At 38.6% G+C, this 11,999-nt stretch overlaps 1 non-coding gene across 1 annotated transcript; it reads left to right on the top strand.

The window, feature by feature from the left end:
- Nucleotides 1–3,094: 3,094 nt before the first annotated feature.
- On the top strand, nucleotides 3,095–3,201 carry LOC130505676 (small nucleolar RNA R71). Its single transcript, XR_008941770.1, has one exon. It is a non-coding gene; the product is annotated as a small nucleolar RNA R71 (small nucleolar RNA).
- The last annotated feature ends 8,798 nt before the right edge of the window (nucleotides 3,202–11,999 follow it).

The raw sequence follows: 11,999 nt of genomic DNA, 5'->3' as shown, positions 1-11,999 counted from the left end.
TCAAATACTTGGTACCTCCCCCACACTTAAATCACACAGTCTCTGTGTGAGTGAGGTACCCAATGGAAATGCGAATTACAAGGAAAAGTGGGATAGTGGGATTGTGTGTTACATTCCGTGGAGCGAGGTGTGACGTCGCTGCGACAGGTCGCTCCCAGCTGGAGCGACTTCGGTATGTCGCTGTGAGAAGATCGCTCTGAGGTCGGTTTCTGTGTTTCCACTCGCGTGTGATGCGAGCGACCTCAGCATCTCGCTCTGGACATGTCGCTCCCAGGTGGAGCGACCTAGAGGTGTCGCTGCGATGAGATCGCTCTGGTGTCCGACTTTATGCTCAATACCTGCACACAACTTCACTTTCCCATTGTTTTATGCAATAGAATGAAAATGCAAATACTAATGCAATATATACAAGGATACTCATGGGACTTCCTCCCAAGTGAGCTTGTTTTAAGTCTCTAGCTTGACTTTGCCTCCTTTGGATCAGGCTGGATTAGGTGCAGAGAGTGGAGTTGACACCCCATCTTCCTCAGGTGGTAGCTCATCAAATTGATCATCAGCAGGAGGAGGATTCATCTCTTCAATGGTGAAGGCTTGTCCAAATACAGTGGGGTTCCTCATCTTCTCCTTGATTTCAAAGTGGAGGATGTTCTCCTTGCCCAAATGGAGGTCAATCTTCCCTTCTTTCACATTCAAAATAGCCCCTGCTGTAGCTAAGAATGGCCTTCCAAGAATCAATGGGTCTTGAGCCTCCTCACCCATTTCAAGCACCACAAAATCTGTAGGTATCTCATACCTTCCAATCTTCACAGGGAGGTTCTCTAGAATGCCCACAGGGTACTTCACTGATCGATCAGCCAAAACCAGAGAGAGCCTACACTTCTTGTATTGAGTGAAGCCAAGCTTCTTTGCCACAGACAAAGGCATCAAGCTGACACTAGCTCCCAAATCGCAGAGACATTTCTCAAATACCATAGGTCCAAGAGCACAAGGTAGTGTGAAGCATCCTGGATCCTCTAGCTTCTCTGGAGCATCAAGCCTCTGAATGATGGCATTGCACTCATGACTTAGAACCATCATGCCTCCATCTCCTTCTTCTTAGCAGCTACATCATCTTTCAGGAACTTGCTGTATTGAGGAATAAGCATGAAAGCATCAATGATGGGCATTGTAACCTAAGCTTCACTCATCTGCTTCTCAAACAAAGCCTTGTACTTCTGTAGCAGCTGCTTCTTGAATCTACCAGGGAATGGAAGCTTGGGTTCATAGAGAGGAGGGACAGGAGAGCTCTCACTTGCTGGAGCAGCAGATTCACCATCTTTTGTTGTTTTCTTCTCTTCTCCAACCTTTCCTTTACCCTTGGCTTTCACAATCTTCTCCAAGATCTCAGCATCTGTCTTCTCATCAACAATGACCACTTCTGTAACATCCCGAGTTGTGATATGTGAAAAGGCTTAAGAGAATTGATTTGGCTACCTATATCACCAAAAGTTGACTTACCTTTTCCGTCACACATCTGTTTAGAATTCCAGAGTTAAGCGTGCTTGGGCTAGAGTAGTGAAAGGATAGGTGACCTATCGGGAAGTGATTCGCGATACCGTGTGAGTGAGGCCAAAGCACGGGGAAAGGTCATGTGGTGATTGCAGGGTCAGTAAACGATGATTTCGAGCCTTGGAAAATTAACGATCGACCATCGTATGGGATGGGGCCCACGGGCCGAGAGAGCGGGCGTGGGTGGCCCATTAGCCATGGGCGGGTCGGGGCGTTACAAGTGGTATCAGAGCTGGTTAGCTGTCTCAGTTCTGACCTGAGAGGCGTCTTGAGACCTGTCGTGGAGCGCAACGAGGACGTTGCGTTCTTTGAGAGGGGGTGAATTGTAACATCCCGAGTTGTGATATGTGAAAAGGCTTAAGAGAATTGATTGGCTACCTATATCACCAAAGTTGACTTACCTTTTCCGTCACACATCTGTTTAGAACTCCAGAGTTAAGCATGCTTGGGATGGAGTAGTGAAAGGATGGGTGACCTATCGGGAAGTGATTCGCGATACCGTGTGAGTGAGGCCAAAGCACGGGGAAAGGTCATGTGGTGATTGCAGGATCAGTAAACGATGATTTCGAGCCTTGGAAAATTAACGATCGACCGTCGTATGGGATGGGGCCCACGGGCCGAGAGAGCGGGCGTGGGTGGCCCATTAGCCATGGGGGGTCGGGGCGTTACAACTTCATCATCCAGATTGATGGCCACCTCCTCACCTTGTTTCTCAGCATCCTTGGTGAGGGTTACAGGAGTCAACTGTTTACCACTCCTAAGTGTGACAACTTTTGCTTCTTTGGGGTTTTGATCTGACTTTCCAGGTAGAGATCCTTGCTGGCGGTTCTGGTGGGAGCTTATGGAAGCAAACTGATTCTCCAAATTCTTGACAGAAGAAGCAAGGTTGGAGAATTTGTTGTTGAGCTCATTGTAGCTTCCATCGATCTTGGAGTGGAGATTCTTCAGTTCATAGCCAACATGCTTCTCACTTCTAGTCTGAGACTCCAAGATCTGTTTCAGCAAGGCATCAGTGCTGCTCTCTTGAGGAGCAGAAGAGCTAGGAGAAGAGTTTTGCTGAGGCTGATAGTTGCTCTGTTGGTTGTTTCGAGGCTGATAACCATTCTGCTGGTTGTTTGAATAGGGCTTCTGTTGGTAGTTGTTGTACTGAAAGTTGGGTTCCTTCTTGTACCAGCTACCATTGCTGTTGATGAAACACAATTCTTCTTGCCCTTCCAAACCATCAACCTCATTGACAGTAGGAGGTATCTCCTGTTGTGGGTTACCAACAAAGTTCACCTGCGCTTGTGTGGCCTTATCAGCAATGAGTTTGTCAATCTTCTCCTGAAGAGCCTTTATCTCATTCCTTGTTTGCTTGTCATCACCTCTATTGCTTCTGTCATGGTCTCCACTGTAGACTGCATCACTCTTAACCATGTTGTCAACCAGAGCCTCTGCCTCTTCCTCAGTTCTCCCCAAAAAGAACCCATTGCTAGCTGTATCCAGTCTGGCTCTGTACTTAGGAAGAGCACCTCTGTAGAATGTGCTCAGCAAGCTCTCCTTAGAGAATCCATGGTGTGGGCACTGAGCTTGGTAACCATTGAATCTCTCCCAAGCTTCACTGAATCCTTCCAAGTTCTTCTGTTGGAAGCTGGAGATCTCATTCCTCAACTTAGCAGTTCTTGAGGTAGAGAAGAACTTCTCCAAAAATGCCCTTTTGCAGTCTTCCCAAGTGGTGATGGAGTCACTTGGTAGAGACTTCTCCCATTGACGTGCCTTGTCCCCCAAAGAGAAAGGGAATAGCTTGAGCTTTAAGACATCCTCTGACACACCATTAGTCTTTGACATACCACAGTAGCTGTCAAACTTATCCAAGTGATCAAATGGGTCCTCCACAGCCAGACCATGATACTTGTTGTTCTCTATGCAGTTTAGCAGTCCTGACTTGATCTCAAAATTGTTAGCAGCCACAGCTGGTGCTCGGATTCCAAGTCTAGGACCATGGATGTTGGGGCAATCATAAGTGCCAATGGGGCGAGCTGGTCGCTGTTGGGGCCCTTGTGGAGCATTGTTTACTCCATTGGGGTTCAGAGGATTTTGTGGATCAGCCATCTCAGCTTCCTGTGTCTGCAGTAAAGCTTGTTGCTCTTCTTCTCTTCTTTTTCTAGCACACTCTCTCTCTAAAGCTCTGATTTCTGCGGCTCTTGGAACAAGGTTTGATGTACCCTTGCTCCTCAAGTTCATACACCTGAAAATCACAAAGAGTGAAGAAGAGAATCAGTAACTTACAAAAATAAAAATGACTTAGTCTCAAGCAAATGACTAAATCTCAATGTTCAAATCAAACTCAGAATTTGGCAACGGCGCCAATTTGATGTTAGGAGTTTTGAGGCTCCTAAATCAAATGATAGTATAGTGGTAGTAAGTTGTCGAACCAGTTCTGAGGGACTCAAAGCAGTGAGAATACAAGTATTTGCCTAATCTAAGTGCAGCCAGTGATTTGATGATTTCTAAACTAATGATTAAAGCTAAAGCAAAGCAATAAAAATGATACTTTTAAGCTATTGGAAAGGAGAACTCATGGGTATAGGGATTTAGACCTTGGGTGATCAGGTTTCGAACTAAGGAATGTAAATGATAAATCAAACTATCAACCTTAAGCCTAGACACAATTCTAAGCAAGCTCTATGTCTAGATGAATGCTCATTTGCTAACATGTCTCAAACATCAAATGTCTTTGGTTGAATAACATGCAAGCAATCATTACTAACAAGTCTATTAGCTATCTTAGCATCTTTAACAACAAATATCTTTGGCAAAGTACACTAAGAGCCTAGGAGAGTTGACTCAGGCATTTCATCAAACACCTTTTGGGTGGGAAATACCTAGAGATCACCTTTTGAGTGGCCTACTCAAATGATGCATTAAGATCACTCTACTAGCAAGGAACAAGTATGATCTACACCTAAAACATCCTAGAACTAGCCTAATCACCCTTAATCACCCTAACCCATGAATCCAAAAGGTGATTACTCACTAATCTTCATGATTCCTCTTAAACCCATGGTGGATTTCAGATGAATCATAGAGAACTAGAAGAGAAAATCACAAGAACACAAGAACACAAGAACAATCAAATCCAAAAGAGAATTTTTCTTGAGAGAGTTTTGTGTTCTTCAATAGATAAAAGATAATCTGCCAATGGTGGCTACAAAGAATACTTAAACATTAGGTTTTTCAGTGCAAAAACGTGCACAATAAATTGCAAAAAGGTCCTTGAAAATAATAAAAATCGTGCATTGATAACGCGGAGCGACCTCGGCCAGTCGCTCCGAGAGGTCGCTCTGGGCTCGGGAGCGACCTCGGGTGGTCGCTGCGAGGGGTCGCTCCGGAGGCATTTTCTTCGTCTTCGAGCCGTGTAAAGCCGAGCGACTTGGAGTGGTCGCTCCAGCTTTGGTCGTCAAGGTCGCTCCGGCTGGAGCGAGGTCTCACAGCGACCTCTGCAGGTCGCTCCAGGCTCCTCTCGTCCAATCATCATCCTTTTCACATCTTTTGAGCTCCAAGTGCATCTAAATGTCTCCAATAACCTCACTTGGCACTCTAGTACCTAATAAAGACTTATGCATGCAAAATGCAACATAAACATGTCTAAATCCTATTCTATATGATGAAAATGCTTATGAATGAATGGTTAAAACAATGCAAATATGCAAGACATCAGTTTTTATGACCAAACAAAAATCAGAATGTTATATTATTGTTCCGTCATTTGTAAGTCTACACATAACAAAAAGATGTTTACATATCTATAGACCTCTTACACAATAGACTTAACAAAGAAATTTATATATATGTGGACCTCTTACATAGTCTATTATGTAGATTTATTTTGTAGTCTACATTGTGATTTGATCTAATTAACTAATTTTTTAAAAATGTATAAAAATATTTTTTTGTGAAATTATAAATTAATCATCAATGTCAGGATTAATATGAAGTTTATAAACTAAAATTATATATAATTGAACAATTTAAAAGAATATATGTTGATTTGGTAACCATGTGTTTGACAATGTTTATGGTTTAGTAACAAAAGGTTCTAATATTATGACCAAACAAAAATCAGAATGTTATATTATGCTTCCGTCATTTGTAAGTCTATACATAACAAAAAAATGTTTACATATCTATAGACCTCTTACACAATAGACGTAACAGTAACAATGAAAGTTTACATATCTGTGGACCTCTTACACAGTCTATTATGTAGATTTATTTTGTAGTCTACATTGTGATTTGATCAAATATAGCTCATTATTAAAAAATGTATAGAAATATTTTTTGTGAAATTATTAATTAATCAACAATGTCAGGATTAATATGAAGTTTATAAACTAAAACTATATATAATTGCACAATTTAAAAGAATATATGTTAATTTGGTAACCATGTGTTTGACAATGTTTATGGTTTAGTAACAAAATGTTACAATTAAATCTACTTGAATTAGTGTTTACATAGAAATTATTATTTTAAATTAAATTAAGTTTTGTATGAACAAAAATGTGAAATTATATATTATAATTATTGAAAACAAAGAAAGAAATTTAGTAACTCATATATAAATTACTAAAACAATAAAGGAAATAGAGAAATAAAAATATGTGTAAACTAACGAAAAAGTATACTCTCATCAAATTTAACCTAACCGGATTCAACCAACTAAATTCTAATCTTATCCAGTTTAAACCAAACCTTATCGTTGCAGACTGGCAAAAAAGTCTACTTAGTAGACTTACAATAAAATCTACTCCAAATTTTCAATTTTAGTAGACTTCAAAAGAAGTCTACACTATCATAAATTTTAACCTAATTACAATTTTTCTCTCCATATATAAATGAAATTACACAATCTCTCTCTAAAATAGTTGCACAAGTTTCTAAAAACTATAAAGACTTCTCTCTAAAATTCTCTCCATTTTCTCTAGAAATCTATCCCTTCTGTCTAAATCTCTCTCATTTCTCTCTAAATTCTTTGAATGTAAAAATGAACTTTTGTCTAGTTTGTTAATTTTTATCATGTATTTCTCACAGTATTATCTTGTGTTTGTAGGTTCATTCATGGTTATAATCTTCCCCTCTAAAATTTTAAGTTTAATATCTATAGATTTTAAAAGTGTATTTTTATGTTTATATTCAAATAAAGTTATAGATTCAAACTCTATGTATTTACTTTGCTAGTATTTTATTTTATAAATTCTGTTTTTAAAGTTTTTCACACTTTCAAATGTACATATTTTTCACATTTTCAAATGTACATATTTTTCAGATCAGAAAATTATCTCATATAGTAGACTTCATTGGAAGTCTACAAAAATAGGGGTGACTTTAATTTTTTTTTATTATGTTTTTCTCATTATTTTATCTTTATTTTACAGGTATTTTTCGTTGTTTTTATTTTCTCTTCCTAAAAATATAAGATTTACATTTCTAAATTTTAAATGAGTATTTTTTATTTATATTTAAATAAAGTTACATATTCAAACTCTATGTATTTACTTTTCTACTATTTTATCTTATACATTATATTTTCTAAAGTTTTCTCAAATTTAAAAATATTTTTTTATATTTTCAAATGTACAAATTGTTTTCAACTGAACCAGAACGAGTTTGGACCTCTTATAAATAGTTTTAGCCTCTGAAAATCCTAATGTATCTCATTTTCTCTCTAAACTTTATCTCATTTTGTAAAAGCTTGAACCTTTTGATTATCTAAGGAATTTCTTCATCTTAAATCTTGTTTCTCTTTCTCATAAACATGATTAGCCTTGAATCTCACATAGATTTAAGGTTTTTCATGGAGATTAGAGGGTAGACACATTTTGGATTCATGGGTTAGGGTGATTAGGGTGTCTAAGTGAAGATCTAGGATGTTTAGTGTTAGATCTATTTCTTTCTTTGCTTGTTGAGGGTTCTTAATGCTATTTTGGTCTTGATCATACTAAAATAGATCCCTAGGCATTTCATCCCCGGAAGGTGTTTGATGAAATGCATGAACCAACTCTTCAATGCTTTTAACACACTTTGCGAAAGGAATTTGTTGTTAAAAGTGTTAAGATTGCTATCAGACTTGATATTAATAATTGCTTTAGTAACATTCAACCAAAGGAATTTGATGCTTGAGTTGCTTTAGTAAATAAACATTCATCTAGGCATAAAGCTTGTTTAGTGTTGTGTCTAGGCATAAGGAAAGTGTTGATTTGATAGTTTGCCACTCTAGCTTGGATCTTAGTAACCCAAAATAAAGTCCCTAATCCCATGGATCCACCTTAGCATTTGATTGAGTTCTTGAACTAGTTTCTAGATTGAATTTGAGATCACCTTGTTCATATTAGTAGGTTCTTAGATTGTCACTCATCATCCATCTTCTTGTTTGCTTAGATTAAGAGAGTTTGTGTATTCTTGGTGCTATAGATCTCTAGTTCTTTGTGGTTCAACAACTTTTCTATACTATCATTTGACTTGGGAACCTTGAAAACTTCCATTATCATTCACGTGGATTTTACGAGGAAATATGGTTTCCACGTAAAAAACACGCTAAGTCTACGTGATTTTTACGACGAAATATATTATGTGAATTTGGCGAAATTTTTCGAGTCTACCTAATTTTTAGTTGAAACATGTTTTGTTTCAGCTAAGTACCTATATTTCCTCGTAAATTCCTAGTAAAATCTCATCTACCAGTTTCGAAAATTTCCTATAAATATGTCGTTCTTGTTTCATTTGAAACCCAAAAGAAAAAAAAACTAAAAACGTGAAAGAAAAAAATGTCGGATGATGGAAATATTCTCGAGTTCCGGAAGTGGATGTATATTCATAGAGATGTTAACAGAATAGTGACGAAAAAATATCTCGAAGGGCTGGAGACATTTATGCATCAAGCAGATTCAACACCGCTCGCCAAGAAAACCGGTAAGATGTTTTGTCCTTATTGGAAATGCAACAATTCAAAACTGGCAACTCGTGAAAATGTTTCAAAACATTTAATAAATAGAGGTTTCATGCCAAATTATTATATATGGTTTCAACATGCAGAATATTATAATTATGGGAATGAAGCTAGTAGTAGTAATAGAAATTATGAGGATGAACCGGTTGATCATTTGCATAATAAACATAGTTACCATCAGAAGGAGCAGATGGTAGATTATGATAGGGTCCATGATATGGTAGTTGATGCATTTGTAACTCATGATGATGAAGTTGAAAAACCTAACATATATGCAAAAAAGTTTTATAAAATGTTAGATGCTGCGAATCAGCAACTTTACAGTGGTTGTAGAGAAGGTCACTCTAATTCGTTGGCTGCTAGAATGATGAGTATTAAAACTGATAAGATGTACCTGAAAGTTGCATGAATGCATGGACAGACTTGTTTAAAGAGTAATTGCCAAAAGACAATGTGTCTGCTGATTTTTATTATGAGATTTAGAAACTGGTTTATAGTCTTGGGTTGCCTTCTGAGATGATAGACGTTTGCATCGAAAATTGCATGATCTACTAAGGAGATGATGAGAAGTTAGAAGAATGTCGATTCTGCAAGAAGCCACGATTCAAACCGCAAGGACGAGGTCGTAATAGGATGTGGTATCTACCAATTACAGATATATTGAAAAGATTGTGCCAATCTGAGGAGACTGCTGGAAAGATGAGATGGCATGCCGAGTATACTCAGACGGATGGTGAGATGACTCATCCATCAGATGCAAGAGCTTGAAAACATTTTAACAAAGTACATCCAAAATTCGCTAGCAATAGCCAGAATGTGTATCTCAGATTATGCACGGATGGATTTAGTCCCTTTGGTATGTCAGGGAGACAATATTCACTGTGGGCAGTCTTTCTTACGCCATACATCCTGCAACCGGATATATGCATCCAACGGGAGTTTCTATTCTTGACCATATCAATACTTGGTCCAAACTATCCAAAAAGGTCTGATGTTTTTCCACAACCACTGATAAAAGAGCTGAAAGATTTGTGGTCAACAGGGGTGAGGACGTATGACTGTTCAACGAAGACGAATTTTACGATGCGAGCGATGCTTTTGTGGACCATAAGTGACTTTTCTGATTATGGGATGTTGTCTGGATGGACTGCACATGAGAGATTATCTTGTCCATATTGTAATGGAATGACAGATGTGTTTCAACTGAAGAATGGTAGGAAGACAACTTGGTTTGATCGTCACCGTCGATTTCTTCCCATTAGCCATCCGTATCGAAGAAACAAGAATTTTTTTAGGCAAAAGGGTTGTGAGAGACACTCCTCATTATTTAACTGGAGAACAAATTGAAACGCAAATTGATTACTATGGAGCTCTAAAAACAGTTCCTCGTGGTGGTAATTGGTATATTCCTGGTAATATGCCTGATTTTTTTCGGAGTTCCGCACAATTGGCACAAGCAGAGTATATTTTGGGAGTTGCCATATTGGAAGGATCTTCTTTTGCGCCACGACCTCGATGTGATGCATATAGAGAATAATTATTTTGAGAAACATCGTGAATACAATATTGAATGTCTCAGAAAAGACAAAAGACAGTAAAAAATCAAGGTTGGATTTGCCTGATATTTGCTCAAGAAACAAGTTACATATAAAAAGCAATGGATGAGTTCCCGTTCTGATATTCATATTGTCTTCAGAACAAAAGTCGGTGTTGTTCAACTGGGTTGCATCAGCTGTGAATTTTCTCGATGGTTATGTTTCAAACCTCTCTAGATGTGTTGAAAAGGGCTAAAAGTTCTCCTGGATGAAGAGTCATGATTGTCATGTCTTTATGCAACGACTACTTCCCTTTGCATTTGCGGAGCTACTTCCAACAAAAGTACATAAAGCACTTGCATGTAATATATTATTACGTATTAATTTCTTCATTGCTCAAAAATATGCACAAATAAATAATATGACTACTAATGTGTTGACTTGTTTTTGGAATATACAAGGCATTGGAGCATTTTTCAGGGATCTGAGCACACACACTCTTAAAGAGGAAGTCGTAGAACAACTTCATGAGAACATTCTCATCTTATTGTGAAACTTGGAGAAGATATTTTCTCCCGCATTTTTTAACGTCATGGAGCATCTAGCTGTCCACCTCCCGTATGAGGCATTGCTTCGTGGACATGTACTGCTGTAAATTACAGATGGATGTATCAGTATTAGCGGGCCATGAAATATTTGAAGGGAAAATAAAAAAAACCTCGCAAAAGTTGAAGGTTCTATAATTGCTGGAAGTTTGACGGAAGAAAAATCTCATTTCACATCGTACTACTTCACACCAAATTTACGTACCCAAAAAAGAGCTCTAAGAAGATATGATGATGGTGGTGTTGTGCCAACATATGCAGTTGCTAGTGTTCCAGACATCCTTAGCCAGATTGGGCGAATGGGTGGAAAATCGAAAGAGGTTTGGTGGTTAAGCGATGAAGACGCCCATAGTACACACACTTACATTCTACTCAATTACGAGGATCCATTGATGCGCCATTTTGAAAGGTACATATATGGAAACTTCTAAACTTCTAAACATATACTTTTCAAATGATTAATTAATAGAAATTATGTGTATTTTACAGCCTATTTGTTACTCAAGTCGAAGAAGCAATCCCAGGAATATCAACAAGTGAGGTAGACAAAAGGAAAGATCAACACTTTATTAAATGGTTGAAGAGTGGCATATATGATATGTATTCACCGTTAGTATGATTAATTCCAACGTTCTCTTTAATTTCGCAGGTTGAATACGAGGATCCATATTACTCCACATGGTTTCACGAATTAGTTCAGGGTCCACTTGCAAAGGTCACCACATCATCGATGTATTTCACACGAGGCTTTACTTTTCATACATATGAGTATGGTAAACAGCAGGCGACCAATAATTATGAAATATGTGTGAAAGGCGAAACAGACTTCTACGGGATCTTACAGGAGATTATTGAAGTGGAATTCGCAGGGTTATTGAAGCTGAAATGCATCATGATAGACCCCGGCCCAAGGATCAGCACATGGAACCAGCTAAGCATGGAGTTCAGGACGTCCAGATCAGTTCAGCCGAGGTTCATCTATCCGGCCGTACCAGACAGACAGACCGAGCCGTGTACCGGATCGACCCACGTGCACCCGGGAAGGACCTTAGGCCGTATCCACGACCAGACGATGGAATTGATCGACCCACATCACTTCTTTCCCGACCCATTCATCATTCTAGGACTGACAGTCAAGCCAGAATCCATGATCATCGTGATCATCACCCGGATCATCGTGATCACCACCTGGATCATCGTGATCATCACCCGGATCATCGTGATCACCACCCGGATCAGGCTGATCTCGACCTTTCCGACCACTTTGATGATTTTATGATGATCGATGCATCCAACTTCTCCAAAGGGATGTTACTTAGGCTC

Source organism: Raphanus sativus, unplaced genomic scaffold (assembly GCF_000801105.2).
Source record: "Raphanus sativus cultivar WK10039 unplaced genomic scaffold, ASM80110v3 Scaffold2489, whole genome shotgun sequence".
NCBI lineage: Eukaryota > Viridiplantae > Streptophyta > Magnoliopsida > Brassicales > Brassicaceae > Raphanus > Raphanus sativus.
The sequence above is the reverse complement of the archived record's forward strand: the minus strand, read 5'-3'. Positions and strand labels throughout refer to the sequence as shown.